This window comes from Hemitrygon akajei, chromosome 2 (assembly GCF_048418815.1).
Source record: "Hemitrygon akajei chromosome 2, sHemAka1.3, whole genome shotgun sequence".
In the NCBI taxonomy this organism is placed as follows: Eukaryota; Metazoa; Chordata; class Chondrichthyes; order Myliobatiformes; family Dasyatidae; genus Hemitrygon; species Hemitrygon akajei.
Window position 1 is genome coordinate 3958837 of NC_133125.1, and position 6000 is coordinate 3964836.

A 6000-nucleotide genomic window follows, 5' to 3' on the forward strand; every position below is an offset into this window, starting at 1 on the left:
ATTGAAAGCAAAGAAAAAATATGAAATAATAGACCTGCCATTTATCTTTACTTTAATGTAGTAGATCTCTTCTACGCAAACGCTTCTAATATTAAAATAATGCCAGACGCTTAGATTTCCATAATTACCATACAAGAAAGAGTCACCTATAACATACAACGATTGCAGGGAACAACAAACAGCTCATCCCTTTCTAAAGCACTGGTAAACGAGTTTGGGTCCAAACAATTATGGTGATTTCGTCTTGAAGGTGCTGGTAGCGAAGTGTTATAACTCCTGTAAAATATTTGCTCTCAACAGAGGAAGTATCTGTTTTGTTTTTGTACTGCCCTGCGATGGAATTGTTTAATATAATTACTTAGTTGTTTTTTTAAGTAGTTATAATATTACGCCACCGGAACAACGAAGTTTCATGTGAGCTTATTGGGTAGTTCTTTTATTTAATCTAGTAGAAATAATATTCCCATGAACATTAAACAGAAAAAATATGATACGTTGTTTAGTAGTTTATATGAAATAAATTGATTACTAGGCAACGCAAAGAAAGCCAACGGCGACTAGCAGATAAATAAGAGAATTGGAGCGACGGGACAAAGGAACGAAAAGAAAAATATAAGTTCACAAAAACTAACTTCAAAAAAAGCTCCCAAGAAAACTAATAGTCACTGTTGCTGTATTGCAACTACGATTATTCTTGTTTAACCAAGGAAAAGACACGTTCATATTGTGTTTTTATTTGGCTAGATACCGGTAGCAAATCCCATGTGTGAATCCAAGGAATGTAAACGCTATCTTTTTTCCTGAATTTTTTAGAGTGAGTCACTACATTGTCCCTATTTCAAAAGTTAGAAGGCGGAGGGGAAGATGGGCAAGGTTTATACCAGACAGTATATTGATCAAACTGCTATACTTTTGTGGCGTCACTGACAGTATCTTTCATCGCAAGGAGTAGCTCACTAAATTAAAATGTCCTGCTTAAAGTTGCGAATAGACAGATTTCAAAATCGGTTAACGGTTTACGATATCGATGTAGCTGTACCCTTGATGTCTTTTTTATACAACGGTGAATACGTTTTTTTATACAACGGTGAATACGTTTTTTTTATACAACGGTGAATACGTTTTTTATACAACGGTGAATACGTTTTTTTATACAACGGTGAATGCGTGTTTTTTATACAACGGTGAATGCGTGTTTTTATACAATGCAGAGTGAGGGATTATCATCGATTTACAGCATTAAGAAGTGAAGAGCATGAATGCCAGCGGCGATTCAGCTCCAGTTCATGAGGACGTCAGCAAAATATTCTTCTAATGATTAGATGGTAGGTACAGCTGCCATTATTTTTTTCCACGACTGAGCATAAATTGTTTGATTCTCCCTTAGTTTATTGGTGTTTGGAATATTGTTGGTAAGTGAGCGAAGAAATGACACCGAAAAAAAGGACAAGGCAAAACAAAAAGTGAGATCAATTACAAACAATATAAAGAGACTGCTTAACGCCTGTCGGAATGTTTCCTTTTAGTAAATGGCGATAATTCCATGCTGCCGGCGCTCTAATATTTGCAGTTCCATATTAGGCAATCTGTAAATTAAATATTCAGCAGGAGATGAATAAAAAATATTGTTTAAATTGAGGGTACAAGCATCAACTGTACAGTCTTGCGGTTGTATAATTGCAGACGGCTAGGGAGAATGCATTGTGACACTACGTCTTACCTTAATACTGTCTATATATCAAACATCCCCACTTACCACATCTACGTGGTGGCTGAACGCAGGGGATTTCAAACTTACTTTCATGTGCTTCGTAAAACTGAACTTCACCTGAGTGATTAAATCCCCCTCCTCCTCGTGGTTCCTTATTAAAGCCACCTCATCCCCTCTGTTCAGTGATAGCTTATTAAACTGTCCTTTGTCCTGTGTGCTGTCTTTATAATGTTATGGAAAGCGGTGAGTTAAAATTTCACACAGAAATCACGTGCAGCGTTTCGAGGGACGTTAATGTATAATCCGAAGAGCAAACAATTTGTAAGCCGAGTTCAACCGCCTGGGATGAATAGAAAAGAATATCACCCGAAACGTCAGATTTTTCCTTTTTTATCTTTTTTCCGCGGATAAGGGTATTTGAAATATGTGAACCGTAATCAATCCGAAGTAGGCTACGCGAGAAGTATAGTTCTGAAGTTAAATAACCGCGATAACATAAAGGCTGGTTAAACTGTGAAAGAAACTTTCCTATAAACTTTAGTTTGAGAGAATTTTGGCAGGCTCCCTTTCCCTTTGTACTTCGCACTCCCTTTTCAGAAAGTGAGTATTCACAAAGACGTGTCTAAAGAGCGCCTTGAAAGGTGTTCACATGAGGACACTGTCTCATGAAGATCTGACAGGTTTTGTTGTCAGTACTATAGTGGGAGCTTTGTAAGATATTCGTTTTTCTTTCTTTAAAATGCTCCAACTTAATAAAGACCCCCTGTCTTAAAGCGTGCATGCCCCCTGCTGTCTCCGTCCACCCTGTGTCCAGCCTATCTGCACAAACCCCACGTGATGTCTGCTAACATAATTTTAATGATTTTGTCAACGTACACAGAATTAATTTTCATAAAAATGCAAAACGAACCGACGTCCATGTTCCTAATCCTCCTTCCCAAATGCCCCGATGTTGAGTAAGAAAGATTGCTTTTTGACTCGAAATTTATCCCATTTCAAAAGAAAGGATTTCAAACCTGCGAAAAAAATGCCCCATTCAGATTAGGAGCGTTTATTTCTTGCTTGGCCTTTGAACAGAGAGGTCATGTCACTCAGGAGAGGGCTATTCCCTCTCTCTCTCTCACTCTCTCCCTCCCTCCCTCTCTCCCCCTCTTCCCCCCTCTTTCTCTCTCACTCTGTTTGTCTGTCCATCTCTCTCCCCACCCCCAACCCGCGCCACAACGACAGCATTCACTCGCACTTACTCCAAACACACCTCGGCCCGGGCTGGCTTTAAGGCAACATGCCACAAAGATTAAAGATTTGGCATTTTACAAGAAGACGAGGTGATCCTGTAATCATAGCAACGGTATGTAGGCCACAAAGTGCTACCAAAGAGCTGGTGCTGTCTCCCTGGAGCGCTCGAGTCTCGGGCGTGTAGGATTTTTATCGACTGTTGCTGCTATGTTCCATACCAAGTCTTTCCATGAATTAAAATTAAATATGGCTGACGCAATGTCCAGCAATAAGCCAAATCTATTAGAAACAGCAATGTGGCCGGTAACGAGTCGTTACCTGGGCGCCTCTATATTAAAAAGCGCTTCGCTTACACTATGCTATTGAAGCCATTATCTGTTAGTTTCTCGATGTTTTTTTTACGGACTTGCTTGGTTATACAGGAAAATGTATGTTGACGGCAACGTTTAGTAGTGGATTATTTACGAGGGAATCAAGGGGTCAAGTTCTGGTCTAAGTGGCACATCTGCGAAACATTGAAGCTACTAATTCACCAAAGGCTGCATGCCTTTTATTGTAGACATATTGGGGGGGGAATTAGTAAGAGACCGCGTCTCCCCTTCACAAGGGGGAGGGGGGGCCTGCTGATTATATCATGATGTATTGCTGGCTCCACGTTCAATCTGTAACACCGCAGCTAAAACGTGAAGACGGGGGAAAAAAAATCCAACAAAACACTCCAGCCATCCATTATGAAGAAAAAATAGGAGTCGTGCTGAGAAATTAGGTAAATAAATTCTAAATTAGAAGATAATTAACCACAACATCATTCACACAGCTCCACGCCTGTCTGTCCTGATGTGCAATTAAATTAAAGTAAATTCACATTAGAACGTTTCCAGGTTGTGGTGCAGTTTATTACTTTAAACAAATCTCTCTTTACCTCTGTTGTAGATCCAATCCAATCCGATGTTTATTTTGGGGGTGGGGGGGCTGGGGGCGTCGTGTTTATGCTATATTAATTCTTTAAAAAGGACCATATGAATGGTTTCAGCTTTTCTCATAAAACTGTCCCGAATATTCAAAGCAAATGCGTACCAGTTCATCAATTTCTCCCTTCCCTTTACAACGATTCAACATTTTACAATAGACCTACCTCGCACATGTCACTGCAAGAAGGCAGATGCGATGCTTTTTCATACATTTCATTCAGTGACTAGGTACATGAATTACGCCGAAAATGTTCCAGTCCGCTCGTGTTGCTTGCTAAATGGTTGTTGCTTAGATTTATTAAACGAAGAGGAAAAGGAGTGTAATTGAGATGACTCAAAGAAGCGTGTATGAATTTTATATTTACCTCTGGGAAAATGATTAAAATGTTCAGAAGTTTAATTTTTAAAAATGTCCTTTTGCCCTAATCAAAAACGTACGTGGAAAATTATTTCTAAGCGCAATCCTCTACTGGTTAGCTTAGGTATATAATACAATCTAAGATTATGTACGCAGTTAAACATGTTATATTTTAATTCGATGGGTTGTAGTGACAGGCTAGTGTTCGGGTTACTTGTGTGTGTATATAATAATCTATAGAGGGAGCGAGAGACCGTTATTAGATGCAAGCGCCAGGAGAGTTCGCAATACGTCTGCGTTAAAACAAGCCACTGATAAAATTGGTCTCAGCATGGGTGTATAATTGCGACAGAATGTTTCAAAATAACATTTAAAGAGATAGTTGATCATATAGTCACAATCGCGGGCTTGCTGCTGTGTACTCAAATCGTCCCGACACTTCTGAAACCAGACCAGGTGTTAGCAGAACCTGCACTCATTTCACATGGTGAGTGCAATAAAACGAAGGAAATGTGCCACATCGTTGTATCATGGAACAATGCCACCCCAGCCCGAGGATCACCTCTGGCGCTCACCGGTGTTGTGGCCTACACGGGTTTGAAGGACTTTTTTACACATTTAGTGAAGAAAGTATGCCCATATATACGATTTGTGCACTGCAGAGGATGTCCTTAAAATGTATTGACGTCACTGAGATCAGAGTGTATAACAGAAGGAATCTCCTGACGTTCCCACTCACTGTTGAAGGTTCACTGCTTCTACCACACTACTGACGCTGCAGCGACCGAAACCTCATGTGTCCGCTTGAACTTCAAGTCAAGTCTCTCCACTTTCCCTTCGCCTATCATCTCCATGTTTCTACTTGCTGCACCAATTCCCTCAACCCTAGGACCACAAAGAATTCTTTTCCCCCCATTAAACACCCCTCCCTCCCCCTCTCTCTGCCACCCACCCGACCTCTCATCTTCTTCTCTTCTCATCTTAATTTCCATTTTTAGTTGGCACCCTTCTCCAACTCTTACTTGGAGCGGTTCACGCTGTTCAAAAATTGTTGCCTATTGTTTTCGAGAGCCTTATTCTACACCGTGCCTGTTATAAATTCCTGCTGACTTTTTTGCAGCCTTTTGCTTCCAACTTCGTCTGTTTCTTTGCCGCGCGTACACTCAAACACACACATACGCGCGCGCGCACACAACACGCGCACCCACACATGCACGCACATAAATATTACTGAGATGTACACGCCACGTGTTGATAAATTTATACTTAATGACAACCTAAGTCCAATCTCAATAGAAATGAAGGTCTTACTTTTTGTGGTCATCCCCCTCTGGCCGCTGCCTTCTTTAATTAAGTGTGCTAGATTTCTTCACTGTGGAAAAGAAAACCTGGTGTTTTGGATGGAATCTCGGTGCAGTGTTTTTTTTAGAAGGGACTTAGAGCTCCAAACCCAAAGGCTCCGAGTTAAGTGCAGATTGAGACATATCGAGATCCTTATAAAAGGATCATTTCATGTGGGAGGTTGGACACGAAGTTTGGGACTCGTGACTTGCATTCCTGAGCGACATGCATATTTTAATAGAACAAAGCAAGCGAGGAACAAGGCTTAGAGCAAAAAACCAAAACTTGGAAGGCTGAGAGATGAGAGGCACTGTTTAAAAGCGTTATATCCAATAATAGCCGCCTTTTCACAACACGTTGCAAAATGTGTATTGGAAATCAGC

The 6000-nt window shown here is 40.5% G+C and overlaps 1 long non-coding RNA gene across 6 annotated transcripts in view; it reads right to left on the reverse strand.

The window, feature by feature from the left end:
* LOC140738748 (uncharacterized) overlaps positions 1-5758 on the reverse strand; it is a 37389-nt gene extending 31631 nt beyond the window's left edge. For 3 of the 6 annotated variants that reach the window (XR_012101439.1, XR_012101434.1, XR_012101438.1), the window contains exon 1: positions 1799-1916. This is a non-coding gene — a long non-coding RNA (uncharacterized lncRNA). Of the gene's footprint in view, positions 1-1798; positions 1927-2955; positions 3163-5587 lie in introns of those variants that run through there. The other 3 variants (XR_012101435.1, XR_012101437.1, XR_012101436.1) reach the window with 3 other exon arrangements.
* Positions 5759-6000: the final 242 nt, after the last annotated feature.